Source organism: Callorhinus ursinus, unplaced genomic scaffold (genome assembly GCF_003265705.2).
Source record: "Callorhinus ursinus isolate GAN/ISIS: 27379988/994484 unplaced genomic scaffold, GSC_fseal_2.0 scaffold9, whole genome shotgun sequence".
Lineage (NCBI taxonomy): Eukaryota > Metazoa > Chordata > Mammalia > Carnivora > Otariidae > Callorhinus > Callorhinus ursinus.
Genome location: NW_027397071.1, coordinates 60,196,806 through 60,217,220, shown reverse-complemented (window position 1 = coordinate 60,217,220; position 20,415 = coordinate 60,196,806). Strand labels below are relative to the sequence as shown.

Here is a 20,415-nt window from a genome sequence, read left to right as displayed (position 1 = left end):
TCCCCTCTAATTTTGGGGCAGTTTGGGATTAAGGATTTGGTATCTGTAGGAAATTTCTAGATCCAAAAAAAGTTAAGGTCAAAGACAATTCATCTGTTTTGGGAGAGGATTTTGGGTGTGTGTATGGAAAAAATGCTAGCTCTGGGTCACTCTTCTTACATCCAGACACGCTGAAAGGCTAGAAGGGATCCTTCTCCAAATCATGAGAGATGAAAACGAGCAGATTCCCTCACCTCCTGCTCTCAGGTGAACGTCCGAGTGACGGAAACGTTCATGTACCTTCTGGAGAGAAGGAAAAGGTGCAAAGGCGCTCACGGCCTGAGGAATGGGGGTGGGGCGGGCACCCGCCACGGTCCTGGGGATCGAGGGGCTTCCGCCTCCCGGGAGGCATTGTCGGGGGCGGGCCGAGGGCAGCGCTGCTAGCGCTGGGCCCCCGCCATCCCCAGGCCACGCTCCCCCGCGTTCCCTGCGGCTCGTGCCCGGGCGGCCGCCGCAGTCCCGGCGCCGTAGCCGGGCGTGGGGTCCAGGGGGCGCTGTGGCCCAGCGGCGCCGGCGGCAGGAGCGGCCACGGCGACGCTGGAGGCTTCGCGGAGGATCCCCGCCTGCAGCACCTCGGTCGTCCCGCCGCAGCCTTGCGCCCCCGACCCGGTTCAGCGGCGCTCCTCCGGGAACCGCGTGGCTGCGGCGGCCCGTGAGCCCGATGAGGCTCGGCGGGCGCTGGGCCTCAGTAGCAGCAGCGACCACAACCCCTTCAAGAGCGGGAGGCTTCGCGGCGGCGCCTGGGGCCGCGCCGGTGCCCTCTGGAGGAGGCTGTCGACTCAGGGACGACCCCCTCGGCCATGCTGTGGCGGCGGCGGCCGCTGCTCGAGGTGAGTGTGGCGCCGCGCGGTCCCGGGCTCTTTGGCCTTCCGCCGCGGGGAAGGGCCCTGGCAGCAGCCCTCGGGCCGGGCGGACGGGGCGTCCTGCTGCTGCGGCCGCCTCCCCCACCCCGCGGCTCTGGGCCCTCAACCCTTCTCCGCGTCCCCCGGGAGGCGCGTGGGGGGCGACTAGGCCCCGCGCCGCCGGGAAGCCCTCGCCCTGGCCTCGGTTCCGGCGCGGCCCGGTGTGTGGAGCTGGGGTGTTGGCGGGGGCACTGGCACCCTTCAGGTTGGCCCCGGGCCCGGGCCGAGCGCAGCCCCTCATCCCGGGCCCGGCACGTACATCCTAGAGGGAGGCAGAGGACGCCTGTTTGCAAACAGCCTAGGCTTTTCCGCGCCCCATACCGAGTCCCGCAGAGTCCCGGGGGGAGGGGCGGGAGGGCTGGTGAGAATTGGAGTGCGGAAAGTGCGGGGCCCTGAGAGCCCCCAGTACTCGCGAGTGTCATTCACCGATCTGACTGCGTTGAAAACAACCGTTTGCGTTTTATTTGAGCTGAAATTTCATCACCTGCCCGTGGCTCATCCCCGCCGCTTTCTGTTACATTACATTTTGCGTCTAAGAGTGGTCCGGCTTGGAGAAAGCCCCATTCTGTCTTTGCGCCAAGTTTCCTACATAAATACTATATATATGTATATTTTACAGTGGTCTTTCCCCCTTCTCCCTAATAAGAGAGTGTAAATATTTTAATGCCTCAGTTCTTGGTACAAAAATGTTCTACCTAAATAGATCCACAGAACGGATGACAAGAGGATTTTAAGAAGTCGTGCTTACTATTCTAATAACAGATACCTGATGGAAGTGGGACATAGTCTAAATTTTGGAGGTTAAGTGATATGTTCTGGTATTAATGTGGAAAAAGGGATGATTACAGTTTGATACCTTAAGTCAGGTGTTTGGGTGTTTATGGTTTATGATAAATGTGGTTACAGATTATTCTTGTTTTCCTATTATGTATGTGAAGGTTGTAGGATTAATAAGTACTTCTAAAACTTTTATAATCATGAATAAAATAAATATGCTTACTGTAGAAAATTTGAAAAGTACAGAAAGGTACTGTGTCAACTCAATAAATATTTAATAGTGAGGGAAAAGTCACCCATAATTTTATAATTAGTACATTTTGATGGTCATTTAAAGTTTTAAATGGGCTTGCACTATTGGTGATTTAAAAATTATTGATTTACGATTACTTTATTAATCAAATTATTATGATTTAATTATTATTTCTCTTAGGTTCAGAGTTAACTGTTCCCTTTTACTGTTTAACACCCAGTCATTTGTGTAAGACTTATAAAAATGTTGTACTAAATTACATTGTGGTCATAGTTGAATTCATCGACTTAGAGTAACATGGGTAACTAAAAGACCTCTGACTTGAGAGCTCATGAGGTCTAGGGAGGTTTGGTGTAGTAAACATTTTTGAGGACCTATCCTGTTAGATGGAGTAGCCTTGGATTGTTTTTGTAAGATTTTGCTTAAATATTTATAACTGTAGAAAACTGGCTTGATAAAAAAAAATTGGGGAGATTTAAGTTTCAAAAGTCTAGTTCAGTTCTTAATGTGTCTCTGAAGACTACCGTCATTAAAATCAGCTGAAAGTGCTTGTTAAAATTTGCAGATTCCTGGTACTTTGAATCAGAATTTCTAGTGATAATGGTGGCCCAAGGATCTTTATTTTTATCAAGCTTCCTGATTTTTACTCCTACTAAAGTTTGAGAATTACCATCTAATAAGTTAAAAGTTAACTAACTTTGTCAAGCCTAAAGACAGTATCTTTTCTAGCAAAGCTATCAATCTTAAGTGGCAATACAGTCATTTCTCATAGCAACAGATAATGGTGTTTACAATCTTAGAAAGAAAATTGAATCAGCTATCCCTTGAAATACCCTTTAACATATATTGAGAGCCTTTTCTGGTAACTGTGGTATTATAGAAGGATACCTGGCCACTTACCTTGCACTTAATCTCTCCTTGGACTTTGAAGTCATTGTCTATAAAATGTAGATAGATATTATACTTGCCTTGCAAGGCTTTTAGGGTTAATTCATCTGAACAGGTTTTGTAATTTGTAGATCTTATAAAATTTTAGCTATTAAGTGTCAGGTCCTGTCTTTGGTGTTCTAGGAAACACAAAAATGACAGTGGTCTCTGCTAGCAACTAGCCAGCTGTGGAAGCAGAACATGTTTAACTCTTACAAGGCAGCGTCAGACAAGAGTTGGTAATTGAGTTGAATATCCTGGATCTCTCTTTAAGGCTTCTAATGTTTAATCCAATAGCTTACCTTTTAAGAATATTAATAATTTTTATATGTGGTCATTCCCTTCTCTTCCAGTTCCTGATTCAATGTTTTATTCTGTAAGGAGAAAGTTGTATATGTTGCCTGGTAAGCAATAGTTGCATATTAACTCCCTTAGAATGAATGAAGATGATCCCATTTCTACCAGTGTTCATCCCATTCAGTAAACTTTTATTTGGCACCTGTTATGTGCTGGCCACAGACGAGTTGCAAGGCACAAATCTTGTTTAAAAGATAATTGCCTGGATTTTAACTTAAATTCTTATGTTCCTAAAGGATGGTGTGTGTGTGTGTGTGTGTGTGTGTGTGTGTGTGTGTGTGGTGTTTTATGGTTGTTAACTGCATGACGTGGTGCAGAGTATGGAGTCAGATGTGGGCAGGAATTTTTATTACAACTTTTAGAACAATGCGACATTTAGATCCTGAGTTGATTCGTATGTAGTAATAATTGGAGTAATAGTTCCCATCACAGAGAAGTAGAACTGGTTCCATGAGATAAAAATAATAAAAAGCAATTAGCTCAGGATCTCTTAGAAGGTGCCCAGTAAATGTTCACATCCATTCCTTCTTTTGGGAAAAACAAAAACAAAAATTAAGGTTTAGAATTTCTATGTGACTTAAAACATGGTAGCTTTAATTTTTTTAGAGACTAGAATCTACTTTTAGAATTCTTAAAAATTTTTGATAGAAAACAATTTTGATTGTGATTATACATATTTCCCATTTCATTTTTACTGAATAAATGAGCTATTCTCTATGTATAGGGTACACTAATTACATTGTTGGAGTTTTATTCATTTTCCATTACTCATTTTCAGACTTTTACATGATTTTTTATTTTACTTGGGTGTACCTGACTTGCGTTATATAGAGCAACATTCTTAGTGTATAATAATCAACAAGTAGATGCAGTTATTGAATAAAAATAGTTCATATACTTAGTTTTCAAAAACAATATCAATTTATTAAACTTACATTATTTAAAAATTGAAGGGTTTTCAAAACAGACTTTTCCTTACAAACTATAGTAGATTAGATGTAGATTTTTATAACTGTCAGATATGGGATTCAGTCTTATACCCTGGAGGACCCTGGACAAATTTTCTATCCCCTTTATGCTTCAGTTATTCTGTAAAATGAAGCTTTAATAACTCATAGGATTATTGTGATGATTAAATGATATAATGAATAAGTCAGAGCTGCAATTCAGTCCCATGAGTCCTGGTAAATCACTATTACCCTGAAAGTGGAAAATATACTTCTTGTTTACTTCTGTTTGAAAGAACTTGAAAGATCATTATTAATACAGTTTACAACTAGGAAATAAAATCAGTATGATTAATTTTGAACTATTAGAGATTGCTAAATTAAGGAGAAACCATGGTATCAGTAGAGTTAGTATTTTAATGGTGTAGTTAGTGGAATGCTTTATGCTTTATAAATAAATGTCATTTAATTAAAACAATTCAAAAATGCTATTTATAAAATATTTCCTATTTTACAGATTAAGTGGTACTTAAAATGTTTTTCTTTTAATATAAATAGCCCATTTATAGAACTGAACTGTTGGAAAAATGAGAACAGTGTATAATGTTTTATACTTATGAAATATTTCTTGACAGCTTTTAATAAAATAAGGTAAAGATGAGGAAATCTCTGTGGACACACTGAAATCAAGAAAAAGTTACTGGGTTCATATTAGGCAAGGGAAAAGGAGAACTTAATGTGTGTTGATGGGTATCTTGAGGCATTTGGGATTTTATATTAGAGAACTATTTATAAAAATCTTAGTTTTTTTCCTATAAATTATCTTTTAGTTGAATATCCTTACATTTGTCTAATTAAGCTTAAAAAATGCTTTTGTGGCTCTAGGCTTTGGACTATAACAGTTTCTTTAGTTGATAATTCTATAGTGATTTATCTTTTTTCTGATTGTTTATGATAATGTATCCTTAAGGATATGTGACTTAATATCTATGATGGTAGTTCTGTTGCATTTTTTAAAATACAGAAGTAGTAAATCAATGCCCTAGGTTTTCAGGATTAAATAAGCTTAAATGAAAATTTAGTATCTTTTGAGGGAAGGAGTCTTAGGAAATAAGACCTAAGGAAATGGTAAAATGAGTCTAGAATTTTTCATTAATTAGGAAAAGTTTGGGTATTTTCAGTCCTGGGTTCTCCTGGCTATTTGAAATAATATTTACTTTAGAGAAATAATATTAACTTTAAGATGTGAAGTGAAGAACACATGTATTTCAGTTAAATTTAAAATATTAGGTAAGGCTCTTTTTTTAAAATAACAGCTTTATTGAGATATAGTTCAGATACCATCCATTTAAAGTGTACAGTTCAGTGCTGTTAGGATACTCAGAATTATGCAGATATCACCACCATCAAATTTTACACATTTTCATCACTCCAAAAAGAAATCCACTTCCTGTTTCCTCCCAATCTACCTAGCCCTAGGCAACCACTGATGTGCTTTCTGCCCTATATGGATTTACCTATCGGTTCTGGACATTTCATATAAATGGAATCATAGGATATGTGACTGGTTTCTTTCTTTTAACATAATGTTTTCAGGGTTTGTCCATGTTGTATCATGTATCAGTACTTCATTTCTTTATACTGCCGAATGATATTCCATTATATGGATATACCAGATTTTATTTATCCCTTTGTCAGTTTGGGTTATTTTTTTCTTTTTGGCTGTTATGAATAATATTGCTATGAACATTTAATGTACAAATGTTTTCCTTTCTTTTGGGTACATACCTAGTGTTATATTGCCAGGGTCAAAAGGTAACTCTTTGTTCAAATCTTTTCGAGGACCAGCACCGTTTTACATTCCCACCAGCAGTGTAAGAGGGTTCCAGTTTCTGCACATCCTCACCAACCCTTGTTACTATCTTTTTGATTAGAGCCATACTAGTGGGTGTGAAGTGGTAAGTTAATGCTCTATTTGAGGATTATAACTTCCATTTAGAGTCATTAGGTAAATTGTTGAAGCTTTTACTTGCAGATAAATTGCCAGATTCTTTGATAATATGGAGTCTTTTTTACCTTGAGGATAAAAGCTGTGAACTTTCTAGTTTCCTGTTTAGTAAACAGTGAACTCGACAGAACTAGTTAACCACTTTGGGTGGTAATGGGGATAGTGGTATGGGGATTTCCAACTGAAAGGTTGTCTTCTAAGAATATTCCTTAACAAAAGGCAATTGTAAACATTAGGATTAGTTTTCCTTTAATTGCTAAAAATTTCTAAAAAGATAGAGTCCAATGCATTGTTTACCCATTAACATTTCTAAGCAGTGAGGTCTGACAGATTTTAAGGATTGCCATTACCTCTCCATGATATGTAATTCTGTATAAATACAGTTGAGTCATTGTTCTTTATTCTTTTTCCCCCCAAGGATTTTAAATAATCTCTACACCCAATGTGGGGCTCAGACCTAAAACCCCAAGTTTAAGAGTCACATGCTCCACGGACTGAGCCAGCCAAGTGCCCCTATTCTTTATTTTTATACATAGCATAGTCTGCTATTGTTTGTTCCCATTCAAGATATTAAAGCTTTTTTATGAGGTTTTGTAGGACACAGTTTAAAGTCAGCAATAATGACTTGCTAATGTTTCTAAAGCTTTTTTCAAACTAGTTAGGAAATACTGCAAGGAACTATTGTTTGAGCAAACAAAGTGCAAGTTTTGAACCTTCATTCTACATGCAGTGGATCACCCACAGTATTTTCCCACCTGATTAGGATCACTTTCAGGTCTTTCAACTGAGTGAGCTAAAAGGCCTCACTGGTTTGTTATACAGTCTTTTAGTTGTTTTGAATGTCATAGTTTCTATAGAAAATTACCAAAAACAATAGTTCTGGAGCCTTTTGAACTAGGATTAATGAAGAGGTATGCATTTCTGTTTGTAATATGGTTCTTTTTTAAGTTTTTTTTTTAAAGATTTTATTCATTTATTAGAGAGAGAATGAGAGAGAGCACGAGAGGGAAGAGGGTCAGAGGGAGAAGCAGACTCCCCGCTGAGCAGGGAGCCCGATGTGGGACTCGATCCCAGGACTCCAGGATCATGACCTGAGCTGAAGGGAGTCGCCCAACCAACTGAGCCACCCAGGCGCCCAAGTTTTTTTTAAGATTTTATTTTTAAGTAATCTCTACACACAAGGTGGGGCTCAAACTCACAACCCTGAGATCAAGAGTTGCATGCTCTGTGGATTGAGACAGCCAGGTGCCGCTGTAATTTGGTTCTTTTCTAACCTCTTGTGGTTAGTTTGGTAGTTTATCTGCCAGAGTTTATTAAAATGAAGAAAAAGTAAATGGTATATGTTTTTGTTATTATATCTAAGCAGAACATAGCTCTCTCAAAATTCTTATTACTAAAATAAAGAGCAAGCAGTTTAAAAATTTTTGTGGAAACATTGTCAGGGTTTATGTAAATTTTAGTCTCCATTTTTCATTTTCAGTTGAACAAGAGAAACAACCCTTAAAAAGTAGTTGAAGCAAAACACTGCCAGTTTGAGAAAAACCTTAAAACTTAAGAATACATTGTCTAGACCTTTTTGTGATTCTGGTGATATAACTGCCCGTAGGTGTTTTTGTATTTTTATTTTATTTTATTTATTTGAGAGAGGGAGAGAGACCACGAACATGAGGGGGGTTTGGGAGGGTGGGGAGACGGAGCGGGGCAGAGGGAGAGGGAGAAGCAGACTCCCCTCTGAGCAGGGAGCCAGATACCCGCTGGATCCCAGGACCCTGGTATTATGACCTGAGCCGCCAAAGGCAGACGCTTAACTGACTGAACCACCCAGGTGCCCCATTTTTGTTTTTAATTAGTAGCTGAAGTAAACTATGTTTGAGATTATTGTGAGGTCATTCTTGGAAGGTTCTGCTCAATGTCTAAAAAAGTAGGTGCTATTGGGAGGAAGATGCTATTGCAGCTACAGCTCTGAGCGCCCCGTTCCTGCTCCTGACTCACCACTGTTCGCTTGCTTTCGCCAAGGAACAAGTTGGTCAGGAAGCTGCACTCCGCCACAGCCATGGCTTTTAAAGACATCGGGAAGGCACCCATGGAACCAGAGGTGGTGATTCATCGGAATTAGAACTAACCAGCTGCAACCTAAAGTATTTGGAGAAGTTATGTGCTGACTTATCAGAGGTTCAAAGGAAAAGAATCTCAAAGTGGAAGGACCAGTTCTGATGCCCACCAAGACTCTGAGAATCACTACAAGAAAAACTTCCTTGTGGTGAGGGTGCTAAGATTTGGGATTGTTTTCAGATGGGGATCTACAAGTGACTCATTGATTTGCAGAGTCCTTGTGAGACTGTTAAACAGATTACTTTCATCAGTATTGAGCCAGGAGTCAATGTTAAGTCACTATTGCAGATACTTAAATCAACCTCTTTAATAAATTATCAGTTGTTAAATAAAAAGCAAGGTTTAGATTCTTTAATCTGGTACAGTCCTTCATGATTTGGTTCCAGCATCATCGTGCCTCACTTTCTGTTTCTGCATGCCCCACTATCCAGTCCTTTAAACATTCCAGGTTTGGGGTGCCTAGGTGGCTCAGTCCGTTAAGCGCCAGACTCTTGTTCTCAGCTCAGGTCCTCATCCCAGGGTTATGAGTTCAAACCCTGCATTGGGCTCCATGCTGGGCATAGAGGGCCCCCCAAAGATTCCAGGTTTATGGAGTTTTCCTTGATTTCTTTTACCTTCTGTTACTTATTTGTATAATATAAAAATTTTGACCACTGTGTGCTATCTTTCTGGTAGGTGTTTCACATATGTTATTTCTAATTCTTAAAATGACCCTGTAATATTCATAGTGTCATGCACGTTTTATAACTAAGGGAACTGTGGCATGGAGATTTTTATTGACTTTCCTAAGCCCACATCCATGATTCAAACTGTATGTCTCTGACTACAAAGTCTACACTCTTTTTCGTCATGTGAACCTCTCCATGTGTTTTGTATTTGTTTTATCTTAAGATATTCCAGGGGTATCTGGGTGGCTCAGTTGGTTAAGTGTCCGACTCTTGATTTCGGCTCAGGTCATGATCTTAGGGTCCTGAGATCGAGGCCAGAGTTGGGCTCTGTGCTCAGCGGGGAGTCTACTTGGGGTTCTCTCTCTCCCCCTCTGTCCCTCTCCCTCTTAAAAAATTTTTTTTTCATAGTGCTTTAGGAAGTATTCATATTAGGAGAGCTCAACTTTAGTTGGTTGACTTTGGTGGTATTTGCCTTTAAAGTATACTACTGGCAGGATGCCTGGGTGGCTCAGTCGGTTAAGCGGCTGCCTTCGGCTCAGGTCATGATCCCAGGATCCTGGGATTGAGTCCCGCATCGGGCTCCCTGCTCAGTGGGGAGCCTGCTTCTCCCTTTGCCTGCCGCTCTCCTGCTTGTGCTCTGTCTCTCTTTCTGACAAATAAATAAATAAAATCTTTAAAAAAAATAAAATATACTACTGGCATGTAGCATTTTGTATGAGAAAAAGATGTGGGGTGCCTGGGTGGCTCAGTTGGCTTGGGTTCTTACTCTTGTTTTCTCCTCCAGTGGTGATCTTGGGGTCCTGAGATTGAGCCCTGCATGGGGTTCTTTCTCTTCCTCTCCCTCTGCCCCTCTTCTGTGCTCTCTCTCTCAAAAAAAAAAAGTGTATATGCATGTATTTTGGGAATTTCAGCTTTCATATATGTATTTTTGAAATGGATAAATGACTGCTTTGCTATTATTAGAAAAATAACTGATCTCCGGGCTTCATTTCTATGATCTGAAAATGAGTGGTGGACTAGATGTTAATGCCCCTTCCACATTTAATATTCCATTCAAATTTCCAAAAAACTAAATGAAAAGATAGATGGCATATGGACAGCTCCAGGCAGTGGTGATAGTATCATTAATGGAGAAAAAGAATAGGCGGCAATGGGCCAAGGAAAATAGGAGAATTAAAACAAGGGATTGTAATTTACATAGACATTTCCCCTGTAATAAGTAAAGAGAATATATTTCTAAATAAAAACACAGAAACTTTGGGAATTAGCCGGATGAGTAGTTTTAACTGATGCCTCTTTCCTCCCTGTTACCCCCATTCTTCTGTCCTTTCTTGTGATAGTATATATGTGTTTGAGAAAAAAGCATCTAGAGCTGTGTTATATGAAAATAACCAGGTCACCAGTAGCAGACTTGAAATAAAGCTTTCGTATTGCTCATAAAGTGAGAATTCAGTAATTAAAATGTGAACCCATTATTGTAGATCTTTAGAGATTTATTGATAAAGCAAAGAAGGGCATGTTTTGCATTAAAAAAATGAAATGCATTTTAGTGACAAAACTTTTATATAGCCTTTCTGCCCTTAAGGTATTAGAGATGCTTATTTTTTATTTATTTATTTTTAATATTTATTTATTTGACAGAGAGAACAAGCAGAAGGAGCAACAGAGGGAGAGGGAGAAGCAGGCTCCCCATCCAAGCAGGGAGCTCGATGCAGGGCTCGATCCCAGGACTCTGAGATCATGACCTGAGCCAAAGGCAGACGCTTAACTGACTGAGCCACCCAGGTGCCCCTAGAGGTGCTTATTTTGACATATAGAGAGATAGGTGATGTTTTGGCTAGTTGGAAAATTGTTAACCAGCTAGAAAATTGTCATTCTTTTCCTTATTAGCTTCTGGAGACTTTGATCAGTGAATTTTGATTTTGGAACTAAATCATCCTAGGCCAGGAGCAAGGAAGTGTTCTTTAGTCAAATAAGTTTGGGTTTTTCAATATACTATATCCCTCAGATAGAGATTTATAAATACACTTTAGTGTTTTAAAAATTGAGGAGTAGGGCACCTGGGTGGCTCAATCGTTAAGCGTCTGCCTTCGGCTCAGGTCGTGATCCCAGGGTCCTGGGATCGAGCCCTGCATCGGGCTCCCTGCTCCGCAGGAAAGCCTGCTTCTCCCACTCCCACTCCCCTGCTTGTGTTCCCTCTCTCGCTGTGTCTCTCTCTGTCAAATAAATAAATAAAATCTTTTTAAAAAATATTGAGTAAAAGTAAAGAAACTGGTTTAACTTTGTTCAGCAGTATATTACCCAGTTTATTGGCTGGGGAACCATTTTTTCCACATAATGCTTAGCAGTACATTTTTTACTGATTTAGGTGAACTTTTATCTGTTTTATAAAGCTTCTCACAATATCCATGACTATTTCAACCCTCAGGTGATAGGCCCTGATTACTTCCTGAAGCACCTCTTCTGTTGTTTGTTATTGATAATTATTAGAAAAAATTCTTCTATATTTAGGTTAAGTGCTCTTTCTCGGTAATATCTATCCTTTTGCTTCCTAAAATTATGTAAAATAAATAATTACTCTCATCTTAATATCTTGAGGTGCCTTGGCTAGCATAGTGATTAAAAGCTCAGGCTTTGGAATCAGACTGCCTGGGTTCAAATATTAGTTCTGTTTTTGCTGTGTGATCTTGGGTGAGTTAGTTAACTTCTCTGTGCCCCAGTTTTCTCATCTGTGAGATGGGACTAGCAGTAATACCTTAGTTAAATGAAATGATTCATAAAAGAGCTAATTATGTAATATGTTGGTTTGGTCCCTTGGGAAGCAGATACTGAGATGCAGTTAGTGCAAGAGATTTTATGGGGAGTAGATAATGTAGTGAAAGGAAAGGGAGTCCAAGCTGAACTGACCTACAAGAGCCTCAGTCTGTGATACAGATTAAAACAACAACAAAACTCAGCCAATGCAACAGGGAGCTCCAGAGCAAAAATCACCTGTTAGAGGAGTTCTGCATTGGGAAGAAATGGCCAGGTTCTAGTATACCCACCATGTTTAGTCACTGGCTAGGAGCTGCCCCAGAAGAGTCTGGCCTCAACTGGAAAACCAAGATGAGCAGCTGAAGGCTGTTAGCTAACTGTCTCCTTGCACCTAAATGCAAATTCTTTCTTCATTTATTTTTTTTATTTTTATAAACGCAGGGCTTGAACTCATGACCCTGAGATCAAGACCTGAGCTGAGATCAAGAGTTGGACGCTTAACCGCCTGAGCTACCCAGATGCCCCTCTTCTTTTTTTTTAATGCAAATTCTTTCTTGAAGGGAGATCCAAGTAATTGCCACAGTCTGTTTCTCATGTTGCTGGATGTAGGTCTCCAAACATTTTCTGAAAGCAGTTCTTGCAGGGTTCCATGGACTTCTCTCTCTCTCTCATTTTAATATTTTATTTTTAAAGTAATCTCTATACCCATGTGGGGCTCGAACTCATAGCTCTGAGATGAAGAGTCTCATGCCCCACCAAATGAGCCAGCCAGGCGCCTTGGACTTCTCTTCTTGATGGGAAACTTGAAGAAGTGGGTTAGTGAGACAGGTTTCAGCCCCCATCTGTGTAGCTGGTCTCAGGGCTACAGTGGTTCTCATTGTCTCCTTCACTACTTCAGTCTAAATTCTCCTAGCCATTAGCTATCTTTTCTTTTGGTCTGGGTGGTTTATCTAGTGATACCCACCCCTCATTTTTGAGGTATCTGAGAACCATACTCTACTCAGGCTGGAGTGGTTGCATTTGTCTGCTCACAGTCACAATTGGGCAAGGGAGTATCACATGGTATCCAGATGGATCATCTGAGTTCCACATATACTCTTTGTTGCTCCTATTATGTAACAGCAGACCTACTTCCTTCTGAGGATGAGGGTTAATTTACTCTGCCATGATGGTGATTCCTCTTCTTGCCTCTTGGTCCAGGGACACAGAGTCCCAAATGCACTGGCTACAGCTATAACTTATAGCTCAGTATGATCCTTGACATGTCTCCTGGCAAAAGTATGCCCAGGATTGTACATATGGAAAGCACAAAGTCCTCCAGTGGATCATTGGGAATGATGGTAAGTGGAGGCCATTTCTGCTTCTACCTCTTGGTTCGCAGACCTGTGTGTTCGTCCTACTGGGAGCATAGCTCTGAATCAGTGTATATACTGTATCCTAGAGGATAGCACACCATTCTTATCTCTGAGCTGGTATGTCAGCTGTGTCTTCAGTAAGCCATTTCAATACTCTATTAAGGCTGGATGCTTTTGTATGGTGCTGTTATGTGATAAGACCACTGGAACCCATGGTTATGGGCCCACTGCCACAATTCCTTCATTGTGAAGTGGTTCCCTTGGTTGGATGCTATGTTATATGGGATTCTGTGTCTGTGGATCAGGTACTCTGTAAGGCCTTTGCTAGTGGTATGGCTGGGACTCGCTGGACAGGAAAGGAAAACCCATACCTGGAATAAGTATTTATTGAATACCTGTGGTGATCCACTGCTGGCCTTTTCAAGATGGATGGAATATGATGTTGTAACTGGTTGGTCGGCTTGAGGCATAGTGCTATATTGGGGGCTCAGTGTTGGTCTTTGTTACTCGCAGATTGGATGTTCAGAGGGGGCGGTAGCCTGATTGGGCCTTGCTAAGTGGGAGTCCATGCCTCCTTCTTTGCTTCTATTTTGGTTTCTGCCACACTGGCTACTTTATTCATGTCCCCATCATGCCAGTTCTGGGGTGGCTCATGTCAACTCTCTGAGTCATTTTGTTCACTTGGTTATTCAATGTCTCTTCTACATTGGATGCTTCTTGGGGGGCATTAACACGTGAAAAGAATTTTCACGCTTTATGCACTATTACACATTCCCATATGTTCATTCGTCTCCACTCATGCCTTCTTATAATAATTGTGTAGTTTTTTTCCTTAAAGGCCCCTGACCGGTTAGCTAGTCCATTTGCAATTGCCCATGAGTCTGTATATATTCTCATCTCTGGCCACTTTTCTTTTTACACAAAGTTCATGACCAGATGCATCATTTGAAGCTCTATCCTTAAGAAGATTTTCCCTTTCCACTGTCAAGGTCAGCACTAAGTGTGGCTATAATGAAGCTGTTGTTTCTTTTTTCAGCTTCCATTCACATACTGAGCCATTTATAAGCCATTTATAAGCCAAGCTTTGGCTTTTATCTCTTCCTCAAGGTGGTCATATAGGATCCCCCAAACAGCTATAGATGTGAACTGAGGAATGGGTGCTGGAACAATTGTGGTAGGTGTTAGGGAACTCTTGGCTGCCTACTTATGCAGTTTACTTGGGCCCTTTCATTCTGCTTGGGTTTGATTTGTTTTTTTAAGATTTATTATTATTATTTTTTAGAGAGAGCACGAGCACACGAACAGAGGGAAGGGCAGAGGGAGAGGGAGAAAGAACCCCAAGGGGACTCCCTGCTGAGTGCGGAACCCCATGAAGGGCTGGATCTCATGACTCCAAGATCATGACCTGAGTCAAAACCAAGAGTCGGATGCTCAACCTACTGTACCACCCAGGTGCCCCACTTGGATTTGATTTTCGATGTACCATTTCCATCTCGTAACGGATTGTTTCTGAGCTCACTTGACTTTGTAACTTGGAGAGTCCTGTTGAACCCAGCTCATTATGAGCAGTTGTAGGCATGGAGTGCCCAATGGTCAAGCAATTTCTTTTCAGAGCCCAGTAGCACACCAGAAGCTTTTTTGTAATAGCATGATTGTATTGCAGATCTCCAGGTGCCTGCATTGTGATTCTCCCACTAAGGCTTGCTATAAACTCTCTACTGAATCTTTTCCCAACATTTAGATCTCCAGCAGGTTAGGGACTGCTTGCACTACAACCTGGACTTGCTGTAGAGTTGTTTCCCCTACTCAAAGCTGGCAATGAGCCTTTCATATCACTCAGTACATGGGTTATAGCAATATTCCTATGTTTAGAATGTGTTGCCTCTAACATCTGATGAAGCCTACCAGATGTTGTGGTTCCTTTTCTGTAGTGGGAGATGCAGGATACAGCAGTTTGTCTTTTGCTTTGGAGGGAATGGGTTGGCATGACTGTGACCTCCTGAATTCCTAAAACTTCACTGAAATGGCATGTCCTCAGATACTTGTAGAGTTTTTCTCCTGCCCTTTGGAGCACATCTATATCTTACCATGTACTTCAGCATGCTAGCCATCTCTTGTTCATCTTCACGATCAGCATGATTAAATGGATCACTGTGCTGTTTTGAATCTAGTTCTCTTCAGACTTTATTATGATAGAATAGGAGAATTAATATAGCCCTGAAGAAAAACCATGAATGTGTACGATTGTTTATTCCGTGTGAAAGGAACTGTTTCTGATTGGTATAGAAAAAGAACTCATTTGCCAGAGCAGTAGCTAAATGCCATACACCTGAGGCTATATATATTTATCGGGTGTAGCAAACATAATACATCTGGTAGGAGCAGCTGTGGTCATGGCTACTACTTGGTTGAGCTTGTGGTAGTCTCTAATCATTCTCCACGATCCAGCTGGTTCCTGCAGAGGCATTAAACAAACATGAAAGGGACCACTACCCCTGCATCTTTGAGATCCTAAGGGTGGCACTTATCTCTGCCATTCCTCTTACCTTCATCCCCTATACAGTACTGTTTTTGATTTACTATTTTGGCCAAGGGGTGGGGAAATATTTAGATATTTGCAGGTTTCACTTGGCTTTTTCCCCTATGATAGTTATTACTCCAGAGGCCAAGGACTCAGGGTAGGGATTAACCCAACTTCTAAGGATGCCAATCTTGTTATATTCAGGGCCTGGGAAGATGACTGTTAGGTGGGTCTGTAGACCAGTGGACACTATAAGCTAGAGTTTGCTTAGTTCCTATATTCTTTTTCCTATAAAAGGGCAATAATGATGTTCCAGGTGTCTAGATATCAACATCAACTCAGACTCTGTGACCAATGGTTCTTTAAATGTCTGGGTATTTTCCATTTCCCACTGTATAGTCACTGGAGTAGATAGCCATAGATGTCATTGGAGAAGGACTTAGGGGTAATCATTTTTATATATATTTGTATATATTTAACATATATATATGTTGCAGGGTCTTTGCTCCTGGGGAACCAGCCATCTCTTTAAGCTGGTGGGTCTGGATCTGAAAACTAGATCAGGTCTAGGAATTAGGCGAGGGATAGTAGTTTTTTTAATTGAGGCCACCACCCTTAGCCTTGTGCTTATACATTCTTGCCTTATTTTGATTGTATATATTAAGCAGCACTGTTGACTGCCTATTTTGCTCTAATGACACCGTGTTCTGTTAACTATCTCCACAGCTCCCTGTGGGTCAAGATTTATTGGCTATTTCCCATCTTGCCAGTTATGATGGTATCTGTGGTCCGCTGGCTTCTGGTTTTAAGTGCCACCACCTGGTTTCTATTGCTTCCGTGCATCATTATCTCTATTGCTATCAATGAGCCAAACTCTTGACAGCCTGTATTTTATTTTATTTTTATTTTTTTATTAACATATAATGTATTATTTGTTTCAGGGGTACAGGTCTGTGATTCATCAGTCTTACACAATTCACAGTACTCACCATAGTACATACCCTCCCCTATGTCTATCACTCAGCCACCCCATCCCTCCCACCCCCTTCCACTCCAGCAACCCTCAGTTTGTTTCCTGAGATTAAGAGTCTCTTATGGTTTGTCTCCCTTTCTGGTTTTGTCTTGTTTCCTCTATGATCCTCTGCCTTGTTTCTCCAGTTCCACATATCAGTGAGATCATATGAAAATTGTCTTTCTCTGATTGACTTATTTCGCTTAGCATAATACCCTCTAGTTCTGTCCACGTTGTTGCAAATGGCAAGATTTCATTTTTTTGATGACTGCATAATATTCCATTGTGTGTGTGTGTGTGTATGTATGTGTGTGTGTATATATATATATATATATATATACACCACATCTTTTTTATCCATTCATCTGTTGATGGACATCTCAGCTCTTTCCATAGTTTGGCTGTTGTGGACATTGCTGCTGTAAACATTGGGGTCCACGTGCCCCTTCAGATCATTACATTTGTATCTTTGGGGTAAATACCCAGTAGTGCAATTGCTGGGTCGTAGGGTAGCTCTATTTTCAACTTTTTGAGGAACCTCCATACTGTTTTCCAGAGTGACAGCCTGTATTTTAGAAGAGAGTGACCACTTCTTAGTGATGCTGGTGTCCCTCTCACCAGTATATTCCTGATGGCCTTGGTGAATGGTGTGTATTATGCTCCCTTTTATGGTACATAATCCTCTGGTGGGTCTTCTGACCTCACAAAATATGTTCACTCTAGCATACCCACTTTCCTGAGCCCTTTAATCCCATGTTCTACCCTCTGCTGTGTCAATTCAGGTATTTCACCTTTTTTTTTTAAGTAGGCTCCAAGCCCAGCAGGGAGCTCAGCGCTGGGCTTGAACTCATGACCCTGAGATCAATACCTGAGCTGAGACTGAGTCAGATGCTTAACCAGCTGAGTCACCTAGGCACTCCAATTCAGGCCTTTCAGTTTCATTCAGTATGGGCCATTTTTTTTTTAGGTTTCTAGGAGTCACTGTAGCAGCAAGTATATGCCGGACCCTGGGTTCTTGACACAGTGGGGATTTCCATATTCTGAAATGGTGTCCTCACCCTCAATCAACCTTTGCCTTATAGGTCTAATATTCTGACCTCCTTGACTAAATTCCCTCCAAATCTAGCACTGTGAGTATTCCCCCTGATTCTGCTGGTGTATGTTGGTGAATTTTTGCAGCAGCTTTGAGCTGTTATCTCTTTTCTCCCTTATTAGGCCCAAGATATCCTTGGCAGGATTTACATTAGTTATTATCATGGCAACCAAGACTGTAGGTGGGGTGTCCCTCTTGAGGGGAGCCTTTTATTGCTTGCAGGTGAGAGGCCTCTGAAGTGTGTTCCTATACAGTGGGAAGTGCCAGTGTCATCCCTGCAGCCTCTGAGAGTTCAGAGCAGTCTGGAGAATCAGAATCGTTGGGGGCAACCATTTTAGATGTCCCTCTCCCACCTGTCATGCTTCCATGTCTTCCAAACCAGGACCCAGACCTTGACATAACAAACCTGTCCTGGTTGAGCATTCAGTCATTTTTGAAGCATCGCAGTCTCTAACCATCCTGAGTTTGATCTTCATCTTTTGGTGCTCTCCCACTCTAAGCCATAAGGACCTCTTTTGAGGTACCAGAGAACCCTCTGGCTTTGACACTTAGCTCCTTCCCTCCCTCCCTCCCTCCATCCCTTCCTTCCTTCCTTCCCTCCCTTCCTTCCTTCCTTCCTCCCTCCCTCCCTTCCTTCCTTCCTTCCTTTCTTCCTTTCTTCCTTTCTTCCTTCCTTCCACAGAGAGCACAAGCAGGGGGAGCAGCAGAGGGAGCAGGAGAAGCAGGCTCCCTGATGAGCAGGGAGCCTGATGCAGGGGTCGATCCCAGAACCCTGGGATCATGACCCTAGCCAAAGGCAGACACTCAACCTACTGAGCCACTCGGCACCCCTGACACTTAGTTTCTAAGTGTTTAATTAGCTGCTCTCTCTAAGGAGTTAGTGTAGCATAACAGCTAGCCACTTCTATTGTGCTTACATGCATTGTTCCCTCACACATTTCAAACATCAGAATCATTATACCAGTGACAGTGTTCCTCTTTGGGAATATTCTCCCAAGAAAGTTTAGCACTTTTCTTAAGAAAGTTTTAGCATTTGGGCCACCAGCTTGTGCAAGGGACTGTCCATATTTCACATAGTACACAGGATGAAATCCTCATTGCAGTGGGATAGGAAGTGATCTAGTTTCCAAACCCAGTTTATACCTTTTGCTTTCTCAGTCCATTTCTGTTACAGCTGTGCCAATTTGAGTTCTCCTGGAAGCAGATGTGGGACAGAGTTAGGAATACAAGAGGTATATGGGGGAGGAGGAAAACTCCTATGAAAGAAAAGGGGGAGGAAACAGAATTGGCAGGGAGGGCCTCACTGTGATTCAGATCTGACAGAGTCTCAGACCCAGTGAAGACTCTAGAGCAAAAATTCTTCATTAGAGAGTCCTGCATTTGACAGAAATGGTTGTGATGTGACCAGTTGTTGGCTGGGGCTGGCTGCCCTGGAAGAGAATGGTCTCAGCTTCTAGGGATCTTGAAGAGACTGCAGCTGTAGGCTGTCAGCTTACTGCGTGCCTAGCAGCTGAATAGCATGTTCTTTCTTGAAGGGAGATACAAGCGACATACCTCCATGACTGCCACACATAAGTGTAAAGGAATTGTTAGGTATTATTGTTATAATTATCTTCTGATTAAATTTATCTTAGTTGCTTTTATCCTTTATAAGTAAAAACGTCTAGACGTTCTTAGTTATTTTCTCTTGGATGTTTTTGGGAAGTTTGGGTGTTATTAGTTCTTGTTATTAGTTATCGTTCTTAGTTATTTTCTCTTGGATGTTTCTAGGGGAAGAGAGTTCCCCTAGATATTTTTAGAGTTGTTCCCTGACATTTAGGTTTTGACATAAATGTCACCTTCTCATTGGGACTTTCTCTGGCTGTTCTGTCTAAAATTATAACCCCCAATCTTTCCTTTCCTTTTTTTATTTTTCTCTTTGGCATATATCTGGTATGTCACATATTTTACATGCTTATGTTGTTTATTATCCATTTCTACCCATTAGAATGTAAGCTCCAAGAAAGCCAGGATTTTGCCTGTGTGCTTGCTGCTTTATTCTCAGTGTTTAGCTTGTGCTGAGAGCACAACAGTTGCTCATATATGGGTGAAATGAATATTTATATCATATAAATGAATGTTTATATAATATATAAATGAATATTTATATCATATAAACACAAATTATGTAGAGATTTTTATTGTAATTTTGTTTGTTATGAGATTTGACCTAAAAGCTTGCACTTATGAAGTCTTTCATCCTAGCTCCCTGTTCTCTTGTTCTCAATATGATCTTGGCCTTATAGTAAGCTCAAATATATATTCACTGAATGGATTTGATGGATTTGTTAATCAGGAAAGCTCAATTTTTTTTTCTGCAGAAACATATTTTTGTTTTATGATGTAACAGTTGTATACATTGAAACAGCCTAGGATTAGTTTTGATTTTTAGAGATTAAAACAAAATTCTTGGGGCGCCTGGGTGGCTCAGTCGTTAGGCGTCTGCCTTCGGCTCAGGTCATGTCGAGCCCCGCATCGGGCTCCCTGCTCCACGGGAGGCTTGCTTCTCCCTCTCCACTCCCCCTGCTTGTGTTCCCTCTCTCGCTGTGTCTCTCTCTGACAAATAAATAAATAAAATCTTTAAAAAAAAAAATAAAACAAAATTCTTTTCCTCTTTTCTAATTCTTCCAAATCCTACCTCTCAATACTCA

General features: G+C 41.1%; 1 protein-coding gene across 2 annotated transcripts in view; it reads left to right on the top strand.

Annotated features, from left to right (window-relative positions):
• Positions 1-525: 525 nt before the first annotated feature.
• Positions 526-20,415, top strand: part of ZFYVE9 (zinc finger FYVE-type containing 9) — a 180,384-nt gene continuing 160,494 nt past the window's right edge. Inside the window, exon 1 of one of the 2 annotated variants that reach the window (XM_025871611.2) lies at positions 526-869. The gene's annotated coding sequence lies outside the window, so the exon portion shown is untranslated. The remainder of the gene's footprint in view (positions 870-20,415) is intronic. The other variant, XM_025871610.2, reaches the window with a different exon arrangement.